The following is a 21,078-nucleotide window of genomic DNA, read 5'->3' as shown; positions in this document are numbered from 1 at the left end:
GGTGTGTGTCATGTATTGTGTGTACTTCCCCTTTAAGTTGGTGTTTTCCCTTTCCTGTGGTGCTGGAAGGGTTAATTCCCTTCCCAGTGTGTCTGTGAGTCACTGGGTGTGTCTGACCGGTGGGTGGGGCCACTTGGCCTATAAAGCCTCAGTTCCTGGCTTGGTTCAGTAGGTTGCTCTCAGCCATGCTGGCTGGAGCAGCCTCCTGTTTCCACCATCTACCAGTGGGGACCATCCTTCTGGTCATAAAACCTTTGTTGATTATTTCTATGTTTCACGGTGTTATCTAGGTGTGTGTGGGGTTTTCTAGTTAGTGCAGCTTATGGTCCTGGGTTCCTGTGTGATGTCTGGTGTGTGCTGTGTTCGTTGGTGTCTGAACTGCAGCACCTGCACATGGGTTCCAGGGTTTGTTGTCTGTGGCAGGTGAGTGATGTGTTGGTCCCATTTTCCTGTCACTCCCATAAGTCTGTTATTGTATTCCCCTGTGTTGCTTGGCCGTTGAGACTCCTGCTCCTCCGCGTCTAGGAGGAGTAGGTCGTCTCACCCTGTCCCCTAGTTCAGGGCCGACTTGAGGGCTCGTAGGGACACTTAGGTTCCGGCGTATGAGCCCTCCTACCACCAAGGTCGGCTCATACAGATAGGAGACAGGGTCAGCGTTAGGGACGCAATAGGAGGTGACCTGCTCCCTTACTCTGTGGTCCCGGCCAAGGGGTAACCCTACCATCTCCTGGCACCGCACGGCTGGGGGTTTCCCCCACCGCCAGCCGTGACAGCGACAGTATGCAATGCTTTAACACTCATGTGGATGGGCATAGAATCTGGTGCCAGGGCTGGCAGAGACCATAAAAAATCTTCACTTCCAATGAGACCGCAAGAAATGATCCCCAGCCCTGGTTCTTCATACCATTTCAACTATCTCTTTATATATCCATCCACCAGGGGCATAGCTAAAGGCTCATGGGCCCTGGTGCAAGAGTTAAGCTTGGGCACCCCTTCCCTCAGTGCTTTGTGGCTAGGGGCACATAACTTTCGTGCTGCCTGAGGGAAAAATTTAAACTGCACCCACCATGCCTAAACCCTTCCCTTCAGCCACAGGTGAAACTTGACCAGCATGGACTTTCTATAATATTGGTGTCTTCTTATGCAGCACAAGGGACTTTGGGCCCCCTCAGGCTCCTGGGCAGGATAGCGACTGCTACTTCTGCACCCTCTATAGCTATGGATGGCCACCCTCTGATATCACTTTAGTAGTCTGGATCTAGCTAATTGGATTCATGACTCTCTTTTATGATGCCAGTCTTGTTTTATCTGGTTTCTGAGTTGTGACTGGCCCCAGAAGGCAACCAAAAAAGTAGTAGAACCGCAGCACTCTCTTGTCTCATTAATTCCTTTATTCCATCAAATACATGCAACGTTTCGACCTGGACGGTCTTTTGACCGCAAGAGAGCTGGACCAAATTGATATAAATATTAGCAACACTTGGGTTCCTTTGTGACTTCACAGACTATTACACTACTTGATATTAGTGTGATCTTTGTTGGTTGACCGCTTCTGAGGAGGGTAATAATGGTCTTGAATTTGCTCCATTTTTATAGTCTGACTGTGGATTGGAGTCCAAACTCTTTAGAAATGTATCTGTAAAGAATAAATCAAGGCAACTGGACGTACTGTAGATTTCTTGAAAACGTTTCACTCGTTCTTCCAACAAGCTTTCTCCATTTTGAGTGACTGTACAAAAATATGTAACTGAATCAACATCTGGTAATTATACTTAGCATTGGGTCAAAGGTCTGCCTCTTTAGAGATGGTTTTGTAACAGTTTCCAGCCTGATAAGCATTAACAACTCTTCTTCTGAGATCGTTAGAAATATCCTTTGTTTATGCTGTGATACAGTTTTACAAACTTGTTGTGAAGATCAGACATTCATAGATCCCTGTTCTTTAACTAAAACAAGTTGCCCACTCACACCTGATTGTCATCCCATTGATTAAAAACACCTAGCTTTAATTTCATCTTCAGATTATCTGCTAATACTAAAGGTTCACATACGTTTGCCACTCAAAAACATTTGATATTGGATCATTTTCCTTAATCAGTAAATGACCAATCTTATATGTCAGATTTTTTTTTTCATTTGATTTAGTTATCTTTATGTTCTTATCGAAAATTCTAAAGGGTTGACAAACGTTTAAGAACCACTGTACCTGCAGTTTACTAGAAAAAATTACATGAAGCTGCCCTGGCACAAGTGAAGAAAAGATCAGAACATGTGGTACCCCACTGTACCGTAAAGAGATTCTTCTAGTTATCCTATTAGTTCACATACTTCACTAATACAGGTCTTAGGCTACTTTCACACTAGCGTTCGGGCGGATCCGTTCAGAACGGATCCGCCCATAATAATGCAGACGGAGGCTCCGTTCAGTACGGATCCGTCTGCATTATTTTAGCAAAAAAAAGCTAAGTGTGAAAATAGCCTAGTACGGATCCGTCCAGACTTTCAATGTAAAGTCAATGGGGGACGGATCCGCTTGAAGATTGAGCCACATTGTGGCATCTTCAAACGGATCCGTCCCCATTGACTTACATTGAAAGTCTGGACGGATCCGTACGGATCCGCACGCCTCCGCACGGCCAGGCGGACACCCGAACGCTGCAAGCAGCGTTCAGCTGTCCGCCTGTCCGTGCGGAGGCGAGCGGAGCGGAGGCTGAACGCCGCCAGACTGATGCAGTCTGAGCGGATCCGCCTCCATTCAGACTGCATCAGGGCTGGACGGCTGCGTTCGGGTCCGCTCGTGAGCTCCTTCAAACGGAGCTCACGAACGGAATACCGAACGCTAGTGTGAAAGTAGCCTTACATGTGTCACAGCATTGGTTGTGGAATATTATTTTGAATGTGGTTTCAAGTTTAAATTGCCTTAGAACTGCCATTGTACATTGAAAATATTGTAACCCGAGAATGATGTATCATGAGGGACCATTATGTGCCATTTTTCATGTTGCTTAAATCTTATTTTATTAAACATATTCCCTATCTGATACTAAACTTTTGATTTCCAAATTTTATGGGCAATATCGTGGGCCCATTGTGTGAAATTTATCTGGAGCTGACTATATTTTATAATTAAAACGTGAAATTATAGCCATGGTCCATGAGCCTGCACCCGAGTATTTGTTGACTGTTTTGTGCCTTCAGCCTTTGGTTAGAGATTTTCAAACTATTTTGATAGAAGCTCTAATGAAATGTATAATACATATTGCTTATTAGCAGATTACCTTTTGTGCATTCATTTTCCTAATTGGTTGGAAATCAAATAAATAGACTTCTTCCAATGTTATCTTCTCATATGACTCAATGACTTACCAGGAATTAAAGAGGTTATCCCACAAATTTCAAACTGTTTTTACTCAAATATCAAGAGGACTTGCTTACTGTTCTGTGGGTAGGTAGTAGCTCATCCCTTCCTCTCCTACATAGAAAATAGTCCCTCTCATATTGCCCTACAGATACATATGATATGTAATGCTCCCAAAATTTCATTCCCCACTGTCTAAAAAGATATATAAATATGTATTTCTATAAATTGAGCAGTAGATACGAATGAATGAAAGGTGTCTGGACTGGTTCACTTACTTAACTATGAAATTACTACATTAGTACTGAGGGAACGGTAAGACAGCAGGCTACTAAGCATGTTAGTCCACCTCTGAATGCAGGAAAAGATGGGCCAGAAAACAGCAGGGGGGCGCTACCAAAGAGGAAAATGTATTGTACATTAAAACCTAACAATATTTTTATTCCATATACACTCACCTAAAGAATTATTAGGAACACCATACTAATACGGTGTTGGACCCCCTTTTGCCTTCAGAACTGCCTTAATTCTACGTGGCATTGATTCAACAAGGTGCTGATAGCATTCTTTAGAAATGTTGGCCCATATTGATAGGATAGCATCTTGCAGCTAATGGAGATTTGAGGGATGCACATCCAGGACATGAAGCTCCCGTTCCACCACATCCCAAAGATGCTCTATTGGGTTGAGATCTGGTGACTGTGGCGGCCATTTTAGTACAGTGAACTCATTGTCATGTTCAAGAAACCAATTTGAAATGATTCGAGATTTGTGACATGGTGCATTATCCTGCTGGAAGCAGCCATCAGAGGATGGGTACATGGTGGTCATGAAGGGATTGACATGGTCAGAAACAATGCTCAGGTAGCCCGAGCATTTAAAGATGGCCAATTGGCACTAAGGGCCCTAAAGTGTGCCCAGAAAACATCCCCACACCATTACACCACCACCACCAGCCTGCACAGTGGTAACAAGACATGATGGATACATGTTCTCATTCTGTTTACGCCAAATTCGGACTCTACCATTTAAATGTCTCAGAAATCGAGACTCATCAGACCAGGCAACATTTTTCCAGTCTTCAACAGTCCAATTTTGGTGAGCTCATGCAAATTGTAGCCTCTTTTTCCTATTTGTAGTGGAGATGAGTGGTACCCGGTGGGGTCTTCTGCTGTTGTAGCCCATCCGCCTCAAGGTTGTGCGTGTTGTGGCTTCACAAATGCTTTGCTGCATACCTCGGTTGTAACGAGTGGATATTTCAGTTAACCTCCACTGATGAAGGTGCAAGAGTGCACCGAAACGCGTTTGGTTTTATACAGAATAGTACTTGGACTCTTAACTTAAAAAAAGTCCTTCCTACAAACTAAAGGTGAACACTAATCGTATAGTCCGCTGTTAAAATCGGTCAGCTGGTCGGAACAACGGACCATCACTTCCGGTTATAGGAACATCACTTCCTGTACAGCGGAGAGTAACGTAACGATCCAAGGAGAAGATACCGAAGACGCTGAAGAACACGTGCGCACCACCGCTACACGCCGCATAGGACCGGACGACTTCAGTAAGGATACCTCCCTGCAGCAGCTCCTCGGAACTCACCTATATGGGGTAAGACTGTTCCTACTTCTTGTTGAAAGTGACCATATTCTCAGGACATAAGCGGATTTATATCACCCCAGGATTTCAATGTATGTTATATGACACCTACATGCAGACTGATCATCTGCAGGAGTAGGTCTCTCCAGTCATACAAGGACTTATATTCTACCTATTTTTAAACATTTTTATTCGCTACAATTGGACATAATAAGAGGTATTACAGTGTTCCTGATACAACTTGAATAATTTGTACCACTGTGAAATGAAACTTTATTGCTCCTCTATGTCCTATTACCTTTGAATAGTGCAACTCCAACTGATTGATATATATTTTATAGAAAGGTATAACTTTAGAAATAATAAAGAAACGAGATATACCTTTTCCAATTGTATTCCTTCTATATACCCAGGCATTTGAGTGCCCTCCATTTTTTACAAATTATACTTTATCGAATATTTTGGCAATCGGTACTGCCTTATTTGGAGAGAGCACCTAGCCGTGTTTTACAAGTCAGTAGAGCCTTTGCAATCTTTCCTAATATTTCAGTTAACGTTGCTCTTCTATCAGCTTGAATCAGTCGGCCCATTCTCCTCTGACCTCTAGCATCAACAAGGCATTTTCTCCCACAGGACTGCCGCATACTGGATGTTTTTCCCTTTTCACACCATTCTTTGTAAACCCTAGAAATGGTTGTGCGTGAAAATCCCAATAACTGAGCAGATTGTGAAATACTCAGACTGGCCCGTCTGGCACCAACAACCATGCCACGCTCAAAATTGCTTAAATCACCTTTCTTTCCCATTCTGACATTCAGTTTGGAGTTCAGGAGATTGTCTTGACCAGGACCACAACCCTACATGCAGTGAAGCAACTGCCATGTGATTGGTTGACTAGATAATCGCATTAATGAGAAATAGAACAGGTGTTCCTAATCATTCTTTAGGTGAGTATATATTGCAATATTAAATACTACTTCATTTGAAATGCCCTATTCATCACTTGGTAATACTTTTCGTGGGATAACTCCTTTAAAATTGGAATGATAAGAGCATGCTTCCTATTTATCCATGATGATAGACAACACTTCTTATCATTATTAAGCCACAAATTCTTGTAGACTTACAGTATAGCGCAGTCTACTCACATTTGGTTTACACAAGCAGCTGATTGAGCACAAGAACAACTATGTGCCCACTGTTAACAAAACGAATCAATAAACATATATGCAATAATCCAACACCGTATTTGAAACTGAGCCTTGGAATATATATTTCAACTGTAATGTTTTGCTGTTGCTACGTGATGCACAATTTTGTACATTGTACTGTGTGATAATATCTGTACTGCCATTATGTGCAGTTTAATTACAGGATATTAGTGGGATATATATGTATGTAAGCTGTAAATGTATTGCATGCAATTCTTTCACATACACTGTTGTTTTAAAAGGAACCTGTCATCATGTTTATACATATAAAAGTAAAGGTACCTCCAAACTTTTCTTCTAATACTCTTTAAAGCGATGTGTCCATAATTTGATCAGCACCCCCCGTTCCTAATATTTGGCCCCCAGAAAGCTTTCCCGCCGTAATCCTCATTAGCATAATGCTTTCGATTTCATCAGAACGTCATAGCCTATTCCCCGCGCCCTATTCATAGAATCTTCAGTAGATCTCGTTCTTTCTTCGCGCATGCTCTCTCCTCTCTTTTCCTTCCACCAATAAAATAGTTTCTTTTATGTATCCTCCCCCTCACGCCACAACGTCCTAGAAAGTTCTGAACAATCCTGTCCCCCAGCCATAGTAGATCCAGCGCTAGAGTTCCAACCTCACAGCGATCCACTGACTACTATTGGGCATGGGGAGTCCGGAAGGAATTTGAGACTGTGCAATAACGTTGGCCTTGACGTATATGAAACCAGCACAACCTCGTTTTTAGTATGCAGAGTAATGCGATTGCGCGGGATTACATGGCTGTGGGCGTTTCTAAGACGGAGATGAAGAAGATGACTCTGGAAAGATATGACTCCTCTTGTCTGTGAGAGGTAAAATATGACTCTTTTGGGCACATTAGCATATATGGCAGGAAATTTAAAAAAAGATGATTAGATGGTCAAAAAGGCTGCAGATTGGAGTCTGGATAAGATATATATGACTGTGGAAATGCATTTATTAATTCTTGGGGCTGAGTTTAATAGGTCAATTAGAGATGACAGGTTCCCTTTAAGGAATCGACGTGCAGTACTGTCTGTGAGAGCACACTAAATTTGGCTCCATGTGTGGTCTGTATAGAGGGACATGGTTATATAAGGAGGATGCTTAGAGCACCTCATGGTAGTAGCTAATGAGAGTGAGGGACATAGAGAAACACTCTAAATGTGCTCCTGCCCTAAAGCTACGGTAGATAGGAAGCTTGGTGAAGAGCTAAAGCAAGGCATTCTTCACTGTACATTTCACCTGATTCTTAACTGCATGATAACTTTGGGCCTGGTGAACTGACTTAGGCTACTTTCACATCTGCATTTTTAATTCAGGTTTTGAGATCCGGCAGAGGATCTCAAAACCGAGACTGTGACTGGGTTATAGATCAAAGTCCAGCCAGAAGTGAGTGCTTGCTAACCATGCCTGAGTGAAAGAACAGACCAATACTAAGCTGTGTCATCTACTGGGTGATAAACCATGACACATGGTACTTCTGAAATGAGCAAAGTGTGGCCAGTCTGCCCACCTAGAACTGGTAAATGTGGTAAAGCTTTATTGACATAGTATGTGGTGGAGATAACTGCACAGAGATTGTGGGTAATATTGTGTACAGACCTGTGGCCCATCAATGTGCAACAAATCACATTGAGGACTAGCAGTTCAGTGAGTCCTGCTAAGAGGAGAGCCGGCTGCTATACCTACAAAGGACGGTTGTAAAAGACTATGGGCCAGATTTATCATTAGCTCAAGTCAAAATAATGGAGTGAAAAAGTCCCAAATGTTTGCTCAATAATTTCCGACTTTTATTGGCTCTGCGCTATGCTTGACAGTTTTCTAAAATTGGGCGTGTTTTCTTATGCAAATGAATCTCTAGACAGATTTAGTATGGCGACAATTTAAAAAGTTGCAAAAAATTGCGCAAGTTCACTCCAGTGTGGACCATGCTTATCTTATGCAACATTTTTAATAGAACGTGCAACTTTTTCGTAAAGACGTGCGACTTTTGTAATGCCGCTAACTGAAGGATAAACTGCTATTGTCAAACCACATTTATCACAGTATTAAAGGACCATTAATAAATCTGACTTAGCCAAAAGTGACTTTGGACATATGTAAAAGTGGAGTAAGATGTAAGTGTAATGATAAATCTGGCCCTGTGTGCCTGCCACTGTAACTGCCAAACATAGTGCATCTGCCAAAAATTGTAACCACGCATATTGTCTCTGCCAAGAATTGTAACAGCTAATTATAATGACTTTAAGAACTGTTGTGTTGTTACTAAGTCTGTAACTTCCATGCTAATTGCCTCAATACCACATAAACACCTGTTATTGTTGACCCTGCCACATCTGTATGATTCACTGTGACATCCTCATGTGGTACCTTAAGTTCTAAACAGAAGTCATGGGCCATTCCAACTTGGTAAGTGCTGTCCCCTTTACAGTTCATTAACGTATTTTATCATGAATACTTTTACACCTGCTGGTATTCTTTGTCCTAGTTTAACTGTAAGGAAGCAATTTCTCTTTACCTTGTTGATTTGCATGATAAATCTTATACAACTCTAAAAACAGCCTGTAAAATGTATTTTAGACTTGGTAACTAATGCTCTATATCACAAAGTATAATTTAGCAGCTGACATTTTGTTACTAGGGTTGAGCGAACACCTGGAAGTTCGGGTTTGCCAGGTTCGGCTGAAATTTCCTGCAAAGTTCGGGTTTGGGACCCGAACTTGACCCCGAACCCCATTGAAGTCAATGGGGATCCGAACTTTGGGGCACTAAAATTGCTCTAAAAAAGTCATAGAAAGGGCTGAGGGCTGCAAAAGGAGGCAAAATAAGGGTAAGAGCAGGAGAATTGCCATGCAAACAAAGGTGAATAGGGAAATGCATTAAAATAACATATAATAATTTTTTTTTATTTTTTATAATGATCTTGAACTAGGAGGCGGAGGTTGAGGAGGCTGTGGACGTAGCAGTGTAGGTGGCAGTGGTGGTGGAGGAGGTAGCTAACACTATTTTTGTATTTTTTTTATTTTTATAAATTTGGGAAGACCCCAAAACATTGGGAAATGTAAAAAAGAAAACAAAGAGAAAGTGCGCTGGAATATAGCAATGGCTGGGTAGGGCCGGTATACTTGTCTATTCTACACAAGGAGTTCCACCTTGTGGGCACGTCGCATATGAGGCGGTGAGCAGGAAGGCCGAGCAGCATCAGGATGAGAGCAGGCGAGCAGCATCAGGATGAGAACGCTGAAAGCGCGCACAGATGGCCCGCACATTCTGCAGCAGCTCTGACATATTGGGGTAATTTTTTAGGAATCTCTGCACCACCAAATTCAGCACATGCGCCAGGCAGGGGATGTGCGCCAAACTGGATAGGCCCAGAGCTGCTACGAGATTTTGCCCGTTATCGCACACCACCAGGCCGGGCTTGAGGCTCAGTTGCACCAACTCATTGGTCTGTTGTTCCATGAGGTGAGTTTAATTTATATATTTTTTTTTAACCTCTCCAGCCCTAATTTACTTAGCATTCTGTATTAAGAATGCTAATTTTTTCCCTTATAACTATGTTATAAGGGAAAATAATAAAGATCGGGTCCCCATTCCGTTTGTCACCTAGCAACCATGTGTGAAAATCGCACCGCATCTGCACTTGCTTGCAATGCTTGCAATTTTCACGCAGCCCTATTCACTTCTATGGGGCCTGCGTTGCGTGAAAAACGCACAATATATAGCTTGCTGCGATTTTCACGCAACGCACAAGTGATGCATGAAAAAAATCACTCATGTGCACAGCCGCATAGAATTGAATGGGTCTGGATTCAGTGCGGGTGCAATGCATTCACCTCACGCATCGCACCCGCGCAGAAAACTCGCCCGTGTGAAAGGGGCCTTATGATTAGCTTTCTGTGTCAGGGGTAAAAAGATGGTGTATTGCACCCACAAAAAAATCGCTGTACATCACCTACAGAATTAACAGCCAGATTTATGATTCTCTTCCTGTGTCAGGGGTGCAAAGATGGTGTATTGCACCTACAAAAAAATCGCACTAACACTGTCCCTCACTTCAGCTGCCTGCTTTCTGTCCCTACACTTCTCAGAGCTGATGGGCGGTGCTACACGTGATTCAGCTTATATAGAGGCTGGATCACATGATGCACCAGCCAATCACAGCCATTCCATTAGTAGGCATGGCTGTGATGGCTTCTAAGGGCACACAGCTTAAAAGCTTGTTGATTGGCTGCCCTGCAGCCCTTCAACAAGCTTTATTAAATGCCCAAATACTGAACTCAAACCCAAACTTTTCCGGCAACGTTCGGGTTTGGATCCGGGTACCAAAAATCGTAAAGTTCGGTACAGACTCAACACTATTTGTTGACGTTATAATTTTACAGTAACACCTGCTTCATGAATGGACCAAGCCTACAAGCCTTGAAAAGATAAATATATAACAGAAAACTAGAGGAAATGTACTTATGGTAATGATAAGCTAGGGAGTCCTCACTGTGAACTATAGCTATTGCACTCATTAAGACATTATAAGTTAATAGATGGGAGTCCCTTATTGATTTCAATTGACACTTTGTAATGCTTAATTTCCCATGTGGAGGCGCTGCAAGGGAATTGAGCACTTGTTGCCAGGTTCCATGCAGATTATAGCTGATCACTGACATAGAGACAAACTTGGGGGTGGGGAAGGGTGGCTGTATACCCCTCTTGGTCACAGTCACACCCCTGTTACTTGTGTTCTTACATGGTATTTGCACTTAATGTTTTGACCTGTAGCAATGTGTTTTAACTATAAAATGTTTCTCTAAAAAGTGATGCAAAGTGGGTACAACTAGGGTTTCTACAATATTTTCTGAAATATGACAAAAAAACACTTTCAGCGCAAATAACACCAAATATGAATTGTGTCTATTTTTCTTGCATTGTAGTGAAATATGACAAGAAACGCTTTTAGCGCAAATAACACCAAATGTGAACTGCATCTTTTTTTCTCATATTGTTTTGAAATATGGCAATAAATGCTTTTAGTGTAAATAACAACAAAAGTGACCTGCGTAAGTATTTATCGTATTGTATTGAAATAGGCCACTAAATGATATCAGCGCAGTTAACAGCAAAAGTGACCTGCATATATATTCATCTTTTTCCACAGATAAAAGCCACTAAAGGCTTTTTAACATAGCACTTGCACCCCAATAACTAATTGCTGGAATGACAGAGCTGTATTATGAGACTATCTGGATCCCCAGTAATGTTTCCCTGCACTTGTAAATCGCTTTTTTCCACAATGAGGATTTTCCTATCACTCTCCCTAGCATCTGCACACATCTCTCCCTGCCTGTGAAATGATTCCTCTCACTATCCTTTCACTGCACTAGTAGATCGCTTCTTTCCTTTTTTTTTTTTTTTAACAATTAGTTTTTCTTTTACTCTCCCTAGCACCTGCATACATGTCTGCCCCTGAACAAAGTACGATAGTGAATGGCAGACTCTAAGATGGCCTCTGTATATATAGGGCTGTGACATCACCGGGCTGGCTGGTTGCTGATTGGCTGCATACATGGCTTTATGGGTCATCCCACCTTTCCAGAGTTCTTTGCCCCATGTCCTCACAAGTGTAGCCGCTATTTTAGCTGCCATTGTAGCCGGCTAGCCACCATGTTAGGAAAAATTGCGATTCATTACCATGAAGCGCGAGGAAATTCGCATTCATTGTGAATCAAATTTTTCCTGAAATTCTGAACGAATTCAACTTCGGCAGCTTCGATTCGCTCATCTCTACTGATATTGTTCAGTGATATTCACCCATTGAGCTATCAATATGCTCAGAAGCCATTTTGGCCATTGTGTCCCTTGTTAGCATATAAAGACAGTAAGAACACATTGTAAAAGCAGTTGGACAACATTCTCTTGGCCAACAGATTGGAAGGCATTTGGGTGGTCATAGGGTGGAGTTTATACTGGGCCTGAGCCACAGGAAGATATAGGCTATGGGAAACTTGGGGCTCTTGCTCTTTCTTTGCCGACCCAGCGAACAGCACTTATATCAAGAGCAAGCTAAGTTATATTATATGTGTGCTTTTTATGTACCGTATATGCCGGCGTATAAGACGACCCCCAACTTTTACACTGAAAATATAGAGTTTGGGATATACTCGCCGTATAAGACTACCCCTTTTTCTACACACAGCAGTACATTACTGCATCAAACCCCCATCCCTGGGTACCTCTGCCATCCCTAAATCCCACCACCATCCCTGGGTACCACTGCCATCCCTGCATCCCACCACCATCCCTAGATACCACTGCCATCCCTGCATCCCACCACCATCCCTAGGTACCACCGCCATCCCATGGTATCAACACCATCCCTGCATCCCACCACCTTCCTTGTCCTGCCTCCCAGACCCTAAACATGTGCCACCTATACCCTGAACATGTTTTTGTTATGTTATTCTTCATATTCACATTCACATATGCACATCTGCGCCGCACTTAGATACGCCGCACGGAGATCTCGCACATGCGTAGGAGCAAGATGCGAGTGGCCGGGAGGATGGCGGTACAAGGATCATACAAGGTACAGAGCAGGGGGGAGGCATACAAGGTACAGAGCAGGGGGCGGTATACAAGGTACAGCGCAGGGGGGGCATATGCTGTGGGTTACATCGCAGCTCTCAGCTGCTGGGGATACAAGGCAATAGCCCGGGCTCTCTCTGTTGATAATTCGGGCATCCCGGCACTGCAGCGCCCACCATACCCGGCGTATAAGACGACCCCCCACTCTAGAAAATATTTTCTAGGGCTCAAAAGTCGTCTCATTCGCCGGTATATACGGTATGTATATTAATCTCTTATATATATAAAAAAATAATTTCTGTCTGTCTGTCTAGATGTCTGTCTGTCTGGAAGTTCTTTATGTGCGACCAAACAACTGGACAGATCTTCACCAAATTTAGCACACAGGTACATCAGGTGTCCGGGAAGGTTTTAGACCAGGTCTCAGCTCTCTAGGACGTACCGTTCCTGAGATATTCCCCAAAAATTACCCACATTAGCCAATACAAGCCTGCAAGTCTTTCTCTTCAAATCCCAACAGCCATAAACTTAGTTTTACTCTAGGTTTCCATGACAACCCAGCCATTTTTCTTTACTGCTTAAAGGGCCAGGCACTGTGGAGGACACTGTTTTTAAAGGGGCGGGCACAGTGGAGGTCACTGTTATTAAAGGGGCGGGCACTGTGAAAGTCACTGTTAAAGGGACGGTCACTGTTAAAGGGGTGGTCACTATGAAAGTCAATGTTAAATGGGCGGTCACTGTGAAAGTCACTGTTAAAGGGGCAGTCACTGTGAAAGTCACTGTTAAAGGGGCGGTCACTGTTAAAAGGGTGGTCACTGTTAAAGGGGAGGTCACTGTAAAAGTCACAGTTAAAGAGGCGGTCACTGTGAAAGTAACTGTTAAAGGGGTAGTCACTGTTAAAGTCACTGTTAAAGGGGTGGTCACTATGAAAGTCAATGTTAAATGGGCGGTCACTGTGAAAGTCACTGTTAAAGGGGCAGTCACTGTGAAAGTCACTGTTAAAGGGGCGGCCACTGTTAAAAGGGTGGTCACTGTTAAAGGGGAGGTCACTGTAAAAGTCACAGTTAAAGAGGCGGTCACTGTGAAAGTCACTGTTAAAGGGGTGGTCACTGTTAAAGGAGCGGTCACTGTAAAAGTCACTGTTAAAGCGGCGGTTACTGTGAAAGTCACTGTTAAAGGGGCGGCCACTATAAAGGTCAATGTTGAAGGGGTGGTCAATGCTAAAGGGACGGTCACTGTTAAAGGGGCAGGCACTGTGGAGGTCACTGTTAAAGGGGAAGGCACTGTTAAAGGGGCGGGGACTGTGGTGGTCATTGTTTAAGGGGCGGGCACTGTGGAGGTCAATGTTAAAGGGGCGGGCACTGTGGAGGTCATTGTTAAAGGGGTGGGTACTGTAGAGGTCACTGTTATGGGGACAACTGTCGATATCTTTTTACGACACACAGAAACATAAAATGAAATAGATTAAATATACCCATGCAAAGCCAGGTCCTTCTGCTAGTATAATATAAAATATATTTAATTCCCAGTAGACTTTATATGTGTACATATTGTAAGAAGGTGCAAGGAATCATCATAGATAATAGGTATGTGTCACCGAGGTTCCTGGCCTCGGTGGAGTAAGAGCCAGTTTTCTGTGTCAGCAGCAGTTTCTGTTTGACACCTTGCTATCTAGTATTGCTGTAAATAGCTGATCCGGGACTTGTGTGGATTCCCGGTTTTGGTGACGCCCGACTTTAAGCAGGGATTCATAGTACAAATGGACATCTCAGAAGTAGGCCTCGTGCTGTACTGTCTCAGGAAGTTAACAGGGAGGAGCATCCCATTGTCTAAGCCGCAAGCTTACCCCAGCCGAAACCAGGTACAGTATAGTGGAGAGAGAGTGTCTGGCACTCAATACTATTTGTTGGGGAGAAAGTTCTGCCTGGTGAATGACCACTCCCCTCTCAAATGGATGAGCCAGGCCAGGGAGAGAAATGCCTGAATCACCAGGTGGTTCCTGTCCTAACAGAACTTTAAGTTCTCAGTAGAACACAGGGCAGGCCGCTTGCAGGGAAACGCAGATGCCCTGTCCCGAGTCTGGCGTGTGTTCACCCTCTCAGGGTTGAACAAAGTGGGGAGGTATGTAAGAAGGTACAAGGAATCATCGTAGATGATGGGTATGTGTCTCCGAGGTTCCTGGCCTCAGTGGAGTAAGAGCCAGTTTTCTGTGTCAGCAGCAGTTGCTGTTTGATACCTTGCTATTTAGTATGGCTGTAAATAGCTGATCCAGGACGGCTCTTACTGGGAGTAGTCAAAGTGCTGGGTGGGTTAAACCTCCCCACGGTCCAGGCCGGGTTTTTTCAAGCTCTATATGTACATTTTACAGTCTCTATATGTACATGTACTAATAGTCAATTACTGGATGTGAGTTTGTTAGAAGTGTAGATCCAGTAAATGGTGTATCGTTGGGATCTGGATATATACCATTGTATGTACATACATATTATAAGCTTAGCATCCGGGGGGGGGGGGGGGGGAGGAACTTAGCAAGCTGTGGGTGGTGGTGTCCTCTATGTAATGTGTTGTATCTGTATCTTCTTGTAATGTTCATTGTTTTGTCACCTCTGTGTTATCAGTAAAGTATTTTTATATATAAGTATCTGCGAGAGTTGTATGTTACTCCTGAGCGGTATGAAGGACTGGAAAGGGGTGTATATAATCCACAGAATGAGTGGGTTATATAGGAAACAAAGACAACAATCTAGGAGCAGAAAAAGGGATCCTTTTTCAAGAAACATGATTGCATCTGCTGCTTCTACTCCCCGTGTGGCAAATATGTCGCTTGTGGCAATATTCTGAGGATTATGGAATTCACCAATTCAATGCAAACAAAAATGTACAAAATAACCCATTGCATTTCACGTGTCACCAAGAGGGTAATTTATCATGCCATCTGTTGGTACCCAAAAATCTATGTTGGTTTGACGACCAGAGAGTTAAGAGTACGCGTCCGTGAACACGTTAGGGACATTGTTAAATCCTAGAACTCTACTGACTTGTTTAGTCTCAAACCCATCCCCAAACATTTTAAAATGTTTCACAACACCAATCCCTCACTTTTGAAAGTTTGTGGGATTGATCATGTAGACTTGGGGATGCGGGGGGGGGGGGGGGGGGGGGTGTGGGGGGGGGCAGCAATGTGATTAAATGTTTGGACCTTGAGACTAAGTGGATCTGGACCTTAGACACTATGCAGCCTAAAGGCCTCAATGATGCTCTATCTTTCGCCCCATTTCTGTTATATGCATTAGTGCGTTTTTTTTTATTACCTTTGTTTATTTGCTGTTTAATGTGTTCTTCCCATACATATTATTCATTATGTTTCTTTATGTACCTAGGATATATTGGCTGCATTCATCTGTTCATAATGACCGCAAGAGCATGTGGATGGATCCCGTTTTTACATCTTTATAATTGTCTAACGCCTTATGAAGACATGAACATTGCAGGATTTAATGTCACTTTTGTACACACACACTATTGTTTGTATTAATATCAATAATATTCATGTGAATCAATGTTTTTTATCACGCTTCAGAGCTTTTCACTACCACCGTCACGTTTGTCCCTCATTTAGTTTTTTTGTATAGGTTTTTCACATCTCACTTTTTCATACCCTTGTATTTTTCCTTTTTTTCTCCTGATTCTTATTTATATGTTATTCATCAGTGAGCATTGCCGCACATTGTATATTTATTTTTCACTTATATCCCCTTCTCACTAGCATTTGCTTCCTCACCTTCATCCTTACAATATTATCAGACCTTCCGGATTACTCTGTGTATGACGATCATGTGACCACTACTTGCGCTCACGTGATCCGTCACTTTTGGGCCCTCTGATGTCAATGGTCACGTGACTGGCCATCACGTGACCGCCGCTTGTCTTGCGGTATCACCGCGTCATTCCAGGCCCTTGCCTGGTTACTCAGGGAACGCTCGAGCGGCCACGCCATTGGCTACCGTGCGGCCGCTCTATGCCCCCACCTATATGAGAGGCTGTGATTGGACGGTTGGACATTTTTGTAACTTATGTTTTTAATCCATCTGATGAGGTAATGTCTGATTGGTAGGGTGTTTATTTGAATAGAACCCTCCTATAGGAATAACCGTGCCCCCAGAGGAAGGTTTCCACCGAAACGTGCGTAAGGGTGTGCGGCCTTCCTGAGGAGATATTACTCTTGTAAGGGTATGTGGTTACTTTGATATATTATATACTATTTGGCATTCATTGGTAGGGTAGGGATACTGCCTCTGTTGTATAATAGGGCTTGTTTTGCACATTTTGCACTTTGCACTTTACACATATTGATGCCCACTCAGCAGGTTATTAAGTGTCCTTTCCCTATATTTTTCCTAGTGTCATACCCATGATTCACATCTCCCAGGGATGTACCGCACTTAGTATTTATACGTTTGTCATCTCTTTTTTGGACGTTTTTTAATATGTGTTTCAATAAAATTGTATTTTTTATAGATAATTACCCTCAGTGTTTTGTTTTAGGTTATTTCTACCTTACCATGGTTGATATCTAGCCCTGTCAATCAAGGGGCGTGTGCAGAGCACAGGGGCATTACAAAAGCAGTGCTCCAAGGACTTAGTCCTGCCCTCTGGTGTCCTAACTTCCTCATTTGCCTATGAATTAAAATACAAATGTCTCTGCAGCTGTTTAACATACAGACAAAAGAAAGGTATAGTTTAAATCAGCATGATCAACCCAACCAGGTAGTATGCCTGGTTTAATAAGGTTGATTGTGCTGACAGAGGCTTTATAGGTCCAGCCTTTGTTCTCCTATATATATTGTTTAGCTTCACAAGTCCCAGAGTACAAATATTCTGACATGAGCAGGCTTGATGTGCAATCCAGTGTCTGTATTGCTCATGGTAATATATAGAAAATCAATAAAGATTATTGATCCCCTTTTGCATGAATGAGCACAGTAATTTCATTGTCCGTACATCATTTCCCTCTCATCTACAGAACTTGTTCACTGAAAATGGTCATGTCTTTCCAACTTGTTCTAAAATGACCTATTGTTTGAATCACATTTTTATATTACATATTTTTTATTTAGAATTTTCTGTGGGTTTTTCTTTCAATTTTCAATGTTATATTTATACACTGTACAATAGGTGATATCACAGTTTAGACAGGCTGTTTCAGCATAACCAGATAGTGCCAGGTGCCCGCAGCACCTAATTAACTATAATGGGAGCTGACGGGGATCCAGCTGGTCCCTGGGATAAATGGCGGGATTTGATTTTGGTAAAAAATTGCCGCACACAACATTTTTTGGTCCGGTCAAATCCTGCCATTTATTCCAGGGAGCCGCTGGTTCCCATTATATTTAATGGGGTCAGGCAGGCAAGCAGCACTGTCTGGCTATACCGGATCCAGACAACTCCGGCAGGCTGTACCATATATGAAAAAGTAGCTTTATCTACTCCCTCCTTTACCTCTGTACAGATCACAGAGCTTGTCTAAAAAACTCTGCCATAGAAGCCATGCAGGCCCCTCCTGTCAATTGTGTCTATAGGCCATGTATCTGCTTTCAAAAGACAGGTAGTCTCAACATATTTTAGGCCTAGTGGCCAGTGTGAAAACTGTATGATTTTAGGATTTCTTTAAATATAGTTAGTGATATAGAAAACAAAAAAATCACCAAAAAATGTGTATGTAATTTAACAATAGGTCATTTTCTGATTCCCTTTAAATAATGGTTATGCTGATATTAAATATATTTATTTTTTATTTTTAGTGATTTGTTTAAATTTTCCCTGTCATTATATTTTAAATAATACCTATTGTGCAGTTTTCACAACAAGGCGGTCATGAACCAGCAGGAGTGAACCCACTGTGCCAAGTGTCCTACCTCCTCTAAGGGCGTTGTCTAAGCGAACCCCTCGATTCTTCACAGTACCCCTGATAGTGGGGATAGACTTTCCGGAGGGGATCAGCAGGTTGCTACCTCTTGAGGAGGATAGGCACACGAGGCAGCTGGTCCAGGCGGACCAGGAGGTTCCAGGGAATGGTACCAGAAGTACAGGTGTAGTCAGGCAGGCTGAGTTGTTACCAGGAGTAATAGTGCAGGACCGAAGAATTATGCAGAGGCATAGTCAGACAGGGGAAAAGTCAGGGCAGGCGCGATAGGTACAGGTCAGGCAATCTGGATCGGCAACAGGAGAGTCAAGACTAGCAGGCAGGGATCAGACGGGTAGCAGAATCCAATAAGACAAATACGAGTCAGGAACAAAAGTGGTTATCAGGAACCTTAGCAGAGCACAAGTACCTTGACACTGAGGCATCTGGGAAGGGGGCTGAGACACTTATATATGCACAGGAGGGCTAGGATAGGTCAGCGAGGTCACATGAACTAAGCCACAAACCCCAGGAAGTGACGCGCGCCAGCCCTTAAGGAAGAGCTGCAGGAACAAACAGCAAGCATGCTGTGGCCATGGCTGAGAGCAAACTGTGGAGTGGATCCAGAACAACAGCACCCACATAGACAGAGCCCAGGACTGAAAGCGGTGATATGGGAAGCACCGGCCGCAGATCACGGCGCCCGGAACTGCGGCGATAAGCAGGTGTCACAACCAGACAGCTGAGAAGCTCTGACAGAAGTCTTTCAGAACCTCCTCCTTGAGTTTTCTTTGTTTTGGTTTTCAGTTCCTCATCTCGTTAGCCTCTCTCAGCTGTCATGTAGTTGGACTGATTGCATCCCTTTAAATTCCTCCCCATAATGCATTAGTGTGCGGTTTATACAGCTTCCTGGAGTGTGTGTGCATGCTGATCCTATTTCCCAGTCTTCTACAAGTTAAGTGTTGTACATTCATTTGTGATTATCTGTTTGCTGGATCCCAGGTGACCCTGACTCCCTCCGTGTCTAGTGTAGGGAGCCGGTGGTCGTGTCCCTTCACTATTGTAGGGTGTTCAGGTGTTATATAGTCGAGGTACGAGGATATGCGATCATCCACCATTGGGATTATCGCATAGGCTGAGCAGACAGGGAGAGAGCCAGGTCTGATGCAGGGGTCTCCCTTTTTGTTCCTTAGTTTTGGATCCAGTGAGTCATATATTCATTTTGCATTGTCTTGTTTCCTGTACACCTTCCGTGACAGCAGAGGAACAGCAACGCACAGCAGCCGCTGTTACAAAGGATCTTCTGTAGAGATCACATTATGATCACAGGCAAATTTACAATGACAGATCCACCATTCACAATAGGTGATGTCACAACTTACCTTCTCCCTCCTGATTTTTGCACAGGTCACAGAGCATGCCTAGAAAACTATCCTATAGGGCTTGTTCACACGACCGTGTGAAGCCCGTTCCCGTGCTGTGGACTGCAAATTGCGGTCCGCAATGTACGGGCACCGACCGTGGCCCAGTTGCATGGGGATCACGGACCCGTTCACTTGAATGGGTCCGTGATCAGTTCGTTCCGCAAAAAGATAGAGCAAGTACTATCTTTTTGCAGTGCGGAGGCAAGGAACGGAACCCCAGGAAGTGTTCCGTTCCGCATCTCTGGTATTGCGGACCCATTGAAGTGAATAGGTCCGCATCCGTGATGCAGGATGCACATGGAACGGTGCCCGTGTATTGCGTATCCGCAAATGCGATCCGCAATACGGCAACAGGCAGCACACGTTTGTGTGAATGAGCCCATAGAAGTCAGTGAGGTCCCCTCCTGTCTCTTGTATGTCTGCCCCATTAGGCTTCTCTCAAAGAATAGAAGTCTTGAGATATTTGAGGCCTAGTGAACTAAAAAAGGCACGATTTTAGGATAGGGACATGGAAAATAAAAAATAAAATGTTAAACATAAGAATTTTATTTAAACAATAGGACATTTTCTGATGACACATTTCCTTTACATACTGTTGATGCTGCATCCTGTTATACAAAGGACACACTGCCATGCATGCTATTTTATTACATGATCTTGCCCTTATAACTTTATAATGTCCATATGATATCCATTATACCCAACAAGCAACGCAAAAACAGTAAAAAATCCCCTTATTCATTGTATATCTTAGTGCAGACTGGTAATACAAAAGTGTGTACTGCTAGTGATGGATGAACATCAACTGGGATGATTCGCAAATGCGCGTACGCAATCAAATGTTCACGAACCGCGTGTTCGCGGCGGGCCCCATTCACTTTAATGGCAGGCAAACCTGAAAAACTTTCAGGTCATATTTGCAGCCAGCAAACACTTACTAGAAGTACACAAATAGTCCCACAACATGGACAGTGATATACCAGAGTGGGATTATTGGCAAA

This window comes from Bufo gargarizans, chromosome 4 (assembly GCF_014858855.1).
Source record: "Bufo gargarizans isolate SCDJY-AF-19 chromosome 4, ASM1485885v1, whole genome shotgun sequence".
Classification (NCBI taxonomy): domain Eukaryota; kingdom Metazoa; phylum Chordata; class Amphibia; order Anura; family Bufonidae; genus Bufo; species Bufo gargarizans.
Note: the sequence above shows the minus strand (reverse complement) of the source record.